Source organism: Drosophila yakuba, chromosome X (assembly GCF_016746365.2).
Source record: "Drosophila yakuba strain Tai18E2 chromosome X, Prin_Dyak_Tai18E2_2.1, whole genome shotgun sequence".
NCBI classification, from domain to species: Eukaryota; Metazoa; Arthropoda; class Insecta; order Diptera; family Drosophilidae; genus Drosophila; species Drosophila yakuba.
This window is the reverse complement of record NC_052526.2, coordinates 1418628-1430758: the sequence shown is the minus strand read 5'-3', so window position 1 is coordinate 1430758 and position 12131 is coordinate 1418628. Positions and strand designations below refer to the sequence as shown.

At 50.1% G+C, this 12131-nt stretch overlaps 2 protein-coding genes across 10 annotated transcripts in view; one reads left to right on the top strand and one right to left on the bottom strand.

Annotated features, from left to right (window-relative positions):
* LOC6523932 (mucin-2) overlaps nt 1-12131 on the top strand; it is a 134397-nt gene that overhangs the window by 69301 nt on the left and 52965 nt on the right. For all 4 annotated transcript variants that reach the window (XM_039371223.1, XM_039371240.1, XM_039371150.1 and 1 more), the window contains one exon: nt 4975-5097. The gene's annotated coding sequence lies outside the window, so the exon portion shown is untranslated. The remainder of the gene's footprint in view (nt 1-4974; nt 5098-12131) is intronic.
* Nucleotides 1-12131, bottom strand: part of LOC6523936 (broad-complex core protein) — an 81988-nt gene that overhangs the window by 67387 nt on the left and 2470 nt on the right. The window lies entirely within an intron of this gene.

The window sequence follows — 12131 nt, the reverse complement described above, 5'->3', positions numbered from 1 at the left end:
CAAGTCCTTTGCAAAGGCGGAGCAAAGGAAATCTTTATTCCGGACAGACGCCATTTTGCTGGCTCACACACATGCTCACAACTAATTGACCTCCCCCATTTGCAACCCTCCCACTGATTACTTTCACCATTAAACAAGCGCTCATGGTGAAGAATCCTAACCCCGACCTCTGAACCCTGACCCCGACCCCTGAACCCCGGACTTACCATAAGCCACAAGTCAACACACTCACATGCGATTTCATAACCTCTCAAGCACAATGGTTAACCCCTGCCCCGCCCACCAATCGTGTTGTTTTTGTCCCAAAAGTGAGCGATTCGAAAGCGACAAAATAATCGGCATTTTATAACCTATTATCCGCCACCGGGGGTTGCGTGTGTGCGGTGTGGGCCGACCCCTGACCCCGGACCCCGGACCCCTGTTCACCGACCTCGTAACATATCCCATTGCCGGCAAATGCAAATCAAGCCAGCCGCAATCCTCACGAGCAGTGGGCCATGTAAATGAGCCTAACCCTTTCGCCTAACCCCTGACCTTGCAACCCCTGCCCAAACCGGAATCGGAATTCGAATTGCCCAACCCCGGCCCCTGTCCCGGCCCCAACCCCAAAAACCATCCCGAACTCCACCCCGAGTGCTAACTCAAGGCATAACGTATGTGGAAATCTTTGACGAAACACTTAGCGAGAGACATGGTTGGAAACCCGTTTGACTTGACGCCCCAATAAGTGATAGCGCTCATGACGGCCCGACTGGTTAACTGGTAACTGGTTATGTCCTGTGCTGTCTGAGCTGTGCTGAGCTTCCCCTTTCGTCCTGTCCTGTCTCGTCCTGTGTCCTGTGCTGTCCTGTTTTGTCCTGTCTCCAGTTGAAAGGGCAGGGGTCAAGGGTTATACGACACCACCAAACACACACATGCGGGTCGGTTTGTCGGTTTAGTTTGGGATTGGGATCTGAATCAGATTCAGAATCAGATTCGGATTCGGACTCGGACTCGGAATTCGACTTTTCCCATTTCCATCTCTATTTCCATTTATTTTCACTTACTCTCTGCTTTGTTTGCTTGTCAACATTGTCTGCCGGCTCGTCGTTGTCCTTCAGCCGCGCCATGTGTGTGGTGTGTGGTGTGCCTAGTGCCACAACAACTTGTCTGTGTCTGCGGCCAAATGGGCGACGCTTTTCATTCGGGGTAGAAAATGATGAAAATTTCCATATTATCGAAGGAGGAAGCGGCAGACAGGCAATGTGTGATAATTTGTTGATTTGGGCCCGTTGAGCTGAGCCGGGCAACTTGTTGCATACCTCCGGGCGCAACAATGCTAAAAGGGGCGGACAGGGGGGCGTGGCTGAAATGGCTGAAGTGGCTGAAGTGGCTGAAGTGGCCTCGCCGTGGGAGTGGCTGAGAAATGGAGACGGTCGACTGGCGGTCCGCATGTGTATTTTGATGCCGGACGTCAAGGACACGGCAAAAGACGTTGTCTGGCATGCCCGTCCTCTTCGCTCGCTCCGTCTGTCTGTCAGACTGCGTGTGTGTGTATGTTTGGGTGTGAGTGTGTGTGTGTGCGACTGGGTGAGTGTGTTAATGTATTCATTGCCTGGCCGGGAACACAGAGCCCGGACACGCCGCTTGCCGGATACCGGAAGTAGTAGTCAGCAAGCCATAAAAACTTAAGGAACACACTGCCACACACATATGGACACAAGAAGCAGGCGAGGCAAGGATACAAGGAGTGTGAGTGTGAGTGTGTGTGTTCTTTTTTCGGGCATCACATATGCTCTTGACTGGGTGACACACCCACACACTGGCAGAGGGGCACAGACACACAGACACACAGACAGGACGTTCATTTGTGATAGCTGCGAAGGGGGCGGGGGGAAGGTTAAAGCAGCTCGCCTTTTCCTTTATCTTCATTCTTTTTCTTTTTTTTATTTTTTTGGCCAGGACGAAGTGAAAGTGAGTCACATGCCATGACGACAGCAACAACAAGCACGAGGGCGTCGACTTCTCTTGCTTGGTCAATTGCCATGTGTGTGTGTTGGTGTTTGGGTGTGAGTGTGGGTGTGGGTGTGGGTGTGAAACGACCTTGGCCTTGCTTTCGCCTTTGTCGCTGGCGTTGTCGTCGCCTTGTGCGTGTGTTGGGCACTGCCTGCTTCCCCTTTGTCTGTCGTCCTGCGTCCTTCGTCCTTGACTCTGCTCCTGTAATTTTATGCGGATTATCACTGCTCACCCACCGTACACACACACACCCACACCCACAGAGGTCAGACGCGTGTGTTTGTCAGACAGACAGGTAGACAGACGGTGGGTAGCCCCCCTCGGCACCTTCCAGTCTGCCTCCCAAGATGGCAGCTGCTGCTGCAAGGTCAAGTCTCGAGCCATCTCAACTCGGCTCGGTTGCCAGGCAAGGCCACAGGCTGGTGGGCGGTGGGTGGTCGGTGTTGGGTGTTGGGTGGTGGCCAGGAGGGAGGTGTGATGGAAAAGCCGGAAGTTAAAAGTCCATGGCAGCCGTGGCAGTCGTGGCAGTCGTGGCAGCATCAGCAGAGCTTGGGAAAAAACAACAGCCACGAGAGCGAAAAAACGACAAACACTTGAGAGTTGGCATGGACAGTGTGGATTTTAATTTCAATGGCTGGCCTTGGTCTTGGTCTTGCTTTGCTCCTGCTCCTGCTTCTGTTCCTGGTCGTGGTCCCCTGCCATCCGCTCCACCCACCACCCATCAGCCAACACTCCCCACCCACCATCCTCCTGGAGTGTCTGTGTCCGCGTTCGTGCTCCCATTGTCTGTCGCTCTGTCGGTCTGTGTGTCTGGGGTCTGGGGTCTGGGTGTCCGGGTGTCTGGGTGTCTGTTCCCCGACAAACTCCTTCGCGGTGGCCACGCAACGTCCTTGGGCCGTGGCCCACTCGAAGGAGCTGCAAAGACGGAAATGGGTGGCTTGCCTTTCTCTGGGTCACGGCACCTGTTGCAGGGCTGAGAAAGATGCTACCCGGAAGCATTCGACTTGGATGCTGGCAAGCTGGCAAGCTGGGAAGCCGGCAAGCTGTGGCTCTGCAATGCATAAGCTCTAATTAATAACTTCGAGGGCTGCAGACTCAATACGATTGTCAATAACAATTACGGCCAGTCGGTACTGTACTGCATATATAGTTTTATGCCCGCTCATACGTTTGATTTTTAATTGAAAAACTTTGCTGCTCTCGAACATTGAACACGAAAATGCAATAAAACGCCTCGCCAGCGCGCCATCCCCCCCATCCCCCCGCACTTGTCTTAGGCTGGGCCCCGGATCCATTAATGCCGCTCAACCCCAAACAACCTGCTAAACTTTGCACGAGAAATTACAAGCTCAAATGCGCCGCAGGAAGATGCAGCAACATTAAAATGCAAAATGAGAAATGGCAGCGGCTTTCAAACAATAGCAAAAAACTATCAAAACTGACTTTCTACAATTTACACACATGTCCAGACACACACACATAGACTCACACACACGCGAGCCAGGATATAACAAAGCAATACAAAGATAAAGATACAAGTGCAAACGAACGAAATGAGTGGAAAAAATGTATAATTATTTTAAAACAAAAGCAAAAAAAAACACATAGCGACAACAAAAGCGAAATTGCATTAACAATGCAGTGACCCCGCCCTCAACCGCCTTAACCGCCCCCAACCGCCCACCGAAAGCCACATATAGTACACATAGTGTGGCGGATAAGGAAAAAAATAGATACAAACACACTCACGCGCAAGGATAACATTATGTGGAGCGGCATTGCGGAGTGGTTAGGGGGTTCGGGGGTTCAGGGGGAAGAGCGAAAAAATACCGCGCCAAATTATATTATAATTATATTTAAAATGCTGCCGACGGCCCCGCCTGCCAGCCACGCCACGCCCACTTCCTGCCGGTGTCCGTGGAAGTGGAGGCAGCCAAGTAGAAAAAATTACTAATAATTTTGACGAAAAACGAAAAAGCCGGCTAGCATTTCGCCATACACTCGTACTCGTGTGCAGAGTGTGCGGCGCGGACAAAAAAGCCAACAATATCCGGACTCCGGACTCCTCGTTCCTTGGCAGGCGCAATACCCTTACCCGGATTATCGATCTCAGTGCGATGCTGAGCAGCAGCTCAGTGCGTATTTCTGGCGCCGAAGCCACAATCAATATGATCAATTCCCGTGAGCGAGTTCTTAGGGAGAGATCTTGAGGACGGAGGCACTGCTCCGCAGGCAGAGGGCATGAGTGGACGGAAACTAACTATGCGGACGCAGACGAGGGCATAATATGCATCAAGCGGCCACAACAGTGACATTGGTGGCGGAAGGGGCAGTAACTGGCGAATAAATTTCAAGCGCTCCAGGAACACGTATCACGTATACGCGATGTGTAACACGGCTGCCGCAGTGCAGCCAAACAAACGTTTAAACGAGGTGGCCTCGGGTGCAGGGAGCAGGGAGCGGGGAGCGGGGAGGATTAGGAGGTCCTGGCCACCAGCCAAAACTGATGCTAACTATAATTTGCACTGGTTGTTGTTGCCAGTGTTTTAATTTCATTTGCCTACCCTGCAATCCCTGGGTGATTCACGACTTTTCCGCGTTTCCCAGCCACGCTTTTCGCGGGGTACTTGCAAATCGCAGCCCCAAACCGGCATTCGCTCACTCGATTCGTGCCGCTTTGTTGGCTTAATTTCGGCGTTTTTCTCGCTTTTTGCAAGTAATTTATGTATTTATTATTTTTTACAAGTCGTATTTAGTTGGCCGGAGGAGCGCAGCTCGCATGTATGCAATTCATTTCACTCGGTTTGGTTTGCTTTTGGTTTCGCTCGCGCCCTGCGCTCCATTTTCAGTTTGGTATTTAGACAAAAACCCAATTGCGGCCCTAACTGACTTTGGCATAGACAATATGGATATGGATATGAAAATGGATGGCATGCCTGAATTTATTACAAATGCAATTTGTTCGATTTATCTTTACAGGCCGTCCGCCTAAGAGGATCACACTGCCGGATTCGAGGACTGGAGCACTGGAACAGTGGAGGACTGGAGCACTTTAGGACTGAAGGATTGAAGAAGGAGCCGAGATGCGGGTAATTCAATCAGGTAGGCTTATTCTTTTAATTACTCGTTCACAACCGTCGAGCAAAAGATAAGGCAGCAGCAGCCTTGAAGTCGGTTTATCTGGCTGGCTGACTGGCTGGTTGGGTAAGGGGCTGATTCTGAAGCCAAGGCCACGAGGTTATCCCCCACCTCGACCCCAAGAATTCGTTATCCGTCTTATCGGTTGGCTGTGACAAATATTAGTATTAGACGGAGGCTAGATGCGGCCACAACGAACAGCAGTTTCGTTAAATCGGACTCCTTTATTCGCGACCCCAAATCGCAAATCGCAATTTGCATCTTCTGTCTCTGGCGTGGCATTCCATCATTTCTATTTAGCGGAAATCTCGGCTCAATGTGGATCTGGCTTGGTTTCGCCCCCGCAATTGCCAATCTTCATGTATATGTACGAGTATGTATGTTCGGGTAATACTTTGCAACTTGGCTGCTTTCGCCGTGTGGGCGTGCTGTAAAATTTGTGTCTAAACGCAAAGCAAGGCGAAAGGAATAAAATAAATGTAAGGGGAGCTGCCGGTTGGTTGTTCGTTATTCGTTGTTCGTTGTTGCTTGTTGGTTGTTGGTAGTGGGACGCAGTAGTAGTCGGATGTTGTTGTTGTAGGGGTGTGGAACAGGCAGCCCGGCAGCGCAACCGTTCAATCAACACCCCATTTGACTAACAACAACGACGACGACAACGACTGCGAGGGCAGATGATGCCTCAGGGGGGTGGTGGGTTGCCTGCTTGGCTGCCTGCTTGGGTGGCCTATTCCCCCCGTCCCCTTATCGCCCCACAAACACTATTCTAACATTCGCGGAGCTATAAAAATATTTTTTAACATTTCTCGCGCGAACATTTTCTTTTTCGCGTCTTCCTCTTCGTTCTTGCGCTCTTTCGTCTGGCCCTGTCCTTGCCCTTGCCCCGTTCCTCTCTGCTCACTCCTCTCTGCTCACCCCTCTCGCCTCCTTCCACCCCCCATCCTTTGCTTCCCCAACAGCCACCACCCACCGCCTACCGCCCACTGCTCGAAAAGTTTGCGTCTGTTTGTCTTCAGAGCGCGGAGATTCGGGTTTTGGGCGGAAGGTCGCTTAGGGTTCTGAAAGGGGGGTCGATGGGGGCTTCTAGCGCTGCTCTCCCCTCCCTCCCCGCCTACGCCAACTCAAAAAGAACGTAATGAGAGGCGCCCCCTGTAGGGCGTCCCGAAAAATACACAAGCAAAAATAGAGAGAGAGCGACGGCAACCAAAAATAATAATAATAATGAAAAGTTTACTGCATAGAAAAGAGCAGGCACAAAGTATTGCAAAAAAAGAGCAGAAGGAGGAGGAGAAGGAGAAGGAGGAGGAGGGGCGGCTGAGGGAGGCGGGCCATGTATTTGAAACTAAACTGCAAAATAGAAGAAACAGCTCGTTGGTTTGGGGAGGGGGAGTTCTGCTCGGCTTGACTGCACATTAACTTGATGCTCCTCCTGGTACCGCCCCACCCCCCTGCGCACTCTGCATAAAGAAAGTTGTAACTATGAAAATTTTATAAATTCCGCAAATTTTCCGGCGCTAAGAAAGCCGAGTCTTGAGTTAAGAGTAGCTACGTTGGGGGCGGTAGAATGGGACCGCTTACTTCGGTCGTTGGGGGCGACGCTTGTGAGGATTGGATTGGAGCCAGCCCAGACCATACCATACCAGACCAAATCCGACCGCCTTTGATAATGTGAGCGCTGGCATTTGCCCACCAGTCTCATAGTTGGCAAACTTTCGCAACGCTCAGAGTTGTGCAGTTGAGATGGGCCACTTGAGGGGCGTTTCTTTGATGGGATTGCCGCCGAGGCGCGGATTAAGTCGTAATGCTTGGCCACCGCACTAGTGGCTGCTTCTAAGGCGTTTTAGCTGCGATGAACTAGATGGCTAGTTGGGTGGATCGAGGCAGTAAACAAAGGCAGCGGGTGGGGGGAAGGTAGTGTAGAGTCTTTGGCAAACGAGAAATTTCAATTCAATAAAAGTTAATAAGGATGTCTGGTCCGGGGTCGAGTGTTGTGGTGGAAGCTCCAAGGAAGAAGACACTCCGCACAGTCGATTGAATTATTTAATAAATTAATTGCGCAAATGAAGTTCGAGGCGAAGCGAGGCTAGGCGCGTCTCGTCCCGGCCACGCCCACATCCCGATTGGCGGCCGATAAAGCAATTAGGCAATCAAGTGCTCAGTCGCCAGCTGCATTTCCCGGGGGGCACTGCAGCCCCTAATCCGCCATTCGCCATCCGCCATCTGCGACTAGAGGCTGATGGGGTTGCGAACGCGTTCTAAGTCCCCCTCACTTCGTCCTCCATTAGGCGCCCATTAAACTTAGATTCGCATAGGGAAAAAATAGGAAAAAAAAATACGAAATGCGGCAAATCGATCGATAATTTTTAATGTAGTCGTATTTCTTTTTAAGCACTCGCTATTACCTTTTTGGCTGCCTGCCGCCCCAAGTTTCAGTTCAGTGGAATTTGGCTCAGTTCGGTTCGGTTTGCTTCGGTTCGGTTTTCTTTTGTGCGCTCCCTTTTTAATATTTACCCAATTCATCAAAAAATAAGTAATTATAAACTTTTCAGTTTTTCTTCTGCCGCCTTGCGTCTACGCTTTCTATGTGCGTGTGTGTGTGTTGTGTGTGTGTATGTGAGTGAGTGAACGTGTCCCTTTTACAAAACGCTTTTCTTTCCCTCTTCTCGAAAGGCTGTGCACACAGCTTCGATGTCGATGTCGATGTCGATGTCTTCCCCTTGAAGCCGCCACCCCAAACCGCCCACCACCAGCAGAAACCGCTCACTCCTCTCCCCTCCCCACTCCCCCCTCAGCCATCACGCGCCGCTGTACGCGCAAAGTAGAAAAAAATTGGAAACAACCCCGAAAAAAGAAAGTTTTTGTTGTATAAGCGAAAAACTAAGCTTCTATTCAAATTCTACGCCATCGAGTGCTTCGTTTTTATTATTCATTTATTCCGTTCTCAACCTCGTGCCCCATCTCCAGCCGCTCCCCCCCCCCCTTCCCTCCCCATTGCCTTTGTTGTTGTATTTTTGGCACAACCAAAATGAAAGCACAAGGAAAAAATGGGAAAAGTAAAAAGATGAAAAATGTAAAGAAAGAGGAAAGTTTCCGATTACAGTGGGGGAGGTTCGAGACAAGGGGCTATGGGTGGTGGGCGTTGGGCGGTGGGTGGCAGTCACTGTATTGTAGGCCCGGCACAAAGCCAAGCACTAGTCCCCCGCCCACTTTCGGCCCTCTCCGCGACACACACACACACACACTGACACACACACAGAGAGAGAAGCAAGGAGCAATACATGCGCGTCTTTTGAGCATAAGTAGAATATAAAAATTTTGCGATTATGAATTTGAATAAAAACGATACGAAGGCAGCAGCAAGTACGCAGTCGAGATTCTGCCACTGCCTCTGCCGCTGCCGACGCCTCTGTCCCTCATCTTCTGGGACGCTCCTTGGGTGGATTGTGGATTAGAAGCTGCCACGGACAGGGGCGTGGCAGGGGGTTTAGCCCAGTTAGCCCGCGAGGACGCACAACTCGGCCACAAATAATATGCTCAATTTTAAACCCTATTTTCTACTTGGGTTACTAGCTGAATGAATGTTCTCCATTGCTCTCTCTCAGTAAAACTATGTTTTTTCTCCTAAAAGCTGATTTTCCTACAGTGCCAATTATTAGAGATTTTTTGTTGCGTTGATGAAGGAAACTTGTGGTTCTTAGTGGTTTTTTTTGGCAACTATAGTCTTTGCAGCCATCCCTCTAACCCAAAGATTCTACGCCCAGTGGAGCTGCTGCGGGTAAATAGTCTGCGCTGTAGTTGTTGCCCCTACTTTTCCGATTTCGATTTTTTTGGTACATTACATTTTTCATTCGTCCCCCTGCCGCTGCCCCATGGACCCCATTTGTCCCGCTCCCCGAGCTTAAATCACAAAGGCATCGTCGATCGCAGTCGACTTTGCTGCCGTGGCATAATAATAACACAATCAATAATAAGGGGGAGTGGCGGGAAAATGTGAAATAGTAGTAAATAGAGGATTGCTGTATTAGAGGCTGGTGCCGCGATGTGTGCGCCGCAGGAAGAAAGGCGGTGGGCGTTGGGTGTTGGGTGACTGAACAAGGACGAAGACGCAGTCGAAGACAGCGACAAGCGACAAGAAGATGGCGGAGTCGACGTTGGCAAATGTTTAAGCTAAGGATTAATATTTTTATTTTTTGTTCGCCTTTTTTAGAATTTCGTACTTACATACGAGGCAGTTTTCCCACTTTTCCTCGCTGCTCCTTTCCGCCTGTGTCTGTGTGGGTGAGTGTCTTAGGTGTGTGTGTGTGTGAGTGTATCAAAAGGATGGCGGGAAGGAGACAGTGCAGATGTAGCAGAAATCTTTGTAAGCACTTTTCACTTCTGGAAATTTCTTTTTTGCCGCTTCTGGTTAGCTCCTCCCCTGCATTCCCTTCCCCTTCCCCTTTGCCGCCCACTTGCCGCCCTTCTCCAAAGGACGAAATGATGAATAGAGTTACACAAATAAGAAAGCAAGAAGGATGTCTGCCGTGCGATGCTCTGCTGTGCGTGTGTGTAGTTCAAACATGTTTAAAAATTTCTATAACGACGCTGGCTTTGATAAGTGGTGGAATGGAATAAACAGAAAGTGGACGGGGTGATTGGAAGAATGGGGACTGTTCGGCAATATCTTCTAGCTCCTTTTTTTAATATTATTTGGATTTGACGTTGTTCCTTGCTGTTGACGGGGCAGGGCATGCTTTTCATTAAAATTTTCCCCAGTCACTTGGCAGCGGCGGGAGTCGGGGGGCGAATGATTGATAGCTTCGCTGCAGAGGAGTGCTCCTCCCGATTGTCATTCGCGTGGCAGGACGGGAAGATGGCGAAAGTAGAGGCGCTTCAATAGCCGATGATTTAGCCAGGCTCTATCTCCATCTCTATCTCTACCACTCTCACTCCCACTCTCTCTTTCTGTCTCTCTCTATCTATCGCGGGAGAGAGCGTGATAAAGGGACCGCATTGCTCGTGTGCACGAGATACTAAATTTAGCGTTCAGCGATCACTGAACTGCGCTTATCAGGCTGGATTGGCTTGGATTGGATGGGCAGCTCGAGAGGCGAGAGGGGAGGAGAAGGGGAGCGGATCGGATCGGATCGGAACGGAGCGTTGTGTTCGTTGCGTTGCGAACTTCTAATATTGCCGGCGAGTCATAGGCGGAGAGTCATTGGCTGAGCGCCGGAGTCATCGGCCGCCGCATTGAAATCATCATGACCGTGTCATGATCATGATCATGATCATGATCACCAGTTCGATTTGGGGGTCGTGATTCATTGCTTTTGGCCAAGTCAATGCTCCGACGCATCTAAGCGCCCGGTACCGCCGGAAATCTTCCCCCGAAGAAAGTGGGGAGCGGAGAACGTGGAGCGGAGAACGCGGAGAATGGAGAACTGAGAATTGAGAATTGAGAGTGTAGAATGGGGACTGCAGAACGGAGAGCGCAGAACAGCGACCGTCGCTGCCGCCGTCGCTGCTTAGTGAGATCACCAGCACGGCATGCGAATTTATATGTGCATGTGCATACCCACGTCCACACACAGACACAACCACTCACACTCACATACACACATGCACGGTATCGCTCTCTGTTTAACTTGTTTGCTATCTTTCTACATCGCCCCTGCCGCTTCTCTGCTGCCCCTCTGCTGATCCTCTGCCGCTCTGCCTTGGCCATGATCGTTCGCTCGAGTCGTTGGTCGGGGGTCAATGACTGCCAAAAAAACACACAGAATTCGCCGTTGTTGTTTTTGACTTTTGTAGCGCACAAACTGAATAGTCAGTCGCTCACATACACACCTATGCACTAATACACTCTGCGATGGCACTGCAAGTGTGTGGGTATGAAGGCGTACAAGTGCCGCTCTTGGCGAGTCTTCCCCCTCGCCCTCCGCTCGGTTTTCCTGTTGCCTATGCAGTTGCGCATTTTTTCGTAGGCGTTTGCTATATAACATACGAACATGTGTACATACCATATGTATGGGCATATAGGCATATACTTGTCCAAATCGAGCCACATACTATATGTTTTATACTGCGTTTCATTCGCTGTATGGAAACAGTTTCGCCAGTTTAGTGTGGCCTTCCCTTGCCCGTATGCTGTGTCATTTAATACCCGAAATTCTAGTCTAACCGGATACAAGGTTCGTTGCATTATTTTGCATTTGCATCGGGCAATACTTGCCCGTTTGAGCGAGCAGTTATGACAGTGGAGATAGGGTATAAGAGATAGGGGATAGGGGATAGGGAATCGGCCATGGGGAATGGAGAATCGTTAGGACTGGTGATCGACAGCAACCCTTCTTCGGTGGCTGACTTCTAATGGCGGTAACCGCGTCGGCCAAGAAGGACTGGGCCATGTGGCGTATACTTGATAATTGCTTTAATGACAGTCCTCCAATCTCGGCGCCATCTGTTCCCTGGGCTGCAGCTTAACTCTTTTGCTCGCTACTCCTGCTAAAATGGAAACTGGTTTCCAGTAGAACTGCACTGCAGATTAGCCGATCCTGGGGGCTGCACTCGTCCATCTACTAAACTCGGGGTGGAACCCCTTTGCGTCCCGATCTTGTGCCCTTTTCCGGGCTGCTGGCATTTTTCAAGTTGCTTTCTTTCGTTCGCATGTGTAATTTGCTATTTGATATTTTTCGCAACTGCCCGTGTGTGTGTGTGTGTGCGTGTGTGTGAATTCGTTTCGGGTTTTTGGATTTCTTACTCAAACGTTGTCATCGTTGCATGTGTGCTTGTTCTCCTTCGGTCGTTTGCTCATTTTTTGGCAACTGCAACGCATTTCTACACCCGATCACTCACACGTACACATTAAGAATCTGGAGGCTTTTAGTGCAGCTTTTGTTGTTGGTTGTTTTGGTTTTGTTTTTGGTTTTGCTTTTGGTTTTTGGGCTTTTGTTTGGATTCAGCCTTTTGTGCCCATGTGTGCGTGTGTATGTGTGTGTGCCAGAGAGTGAGATGTGTTTTGT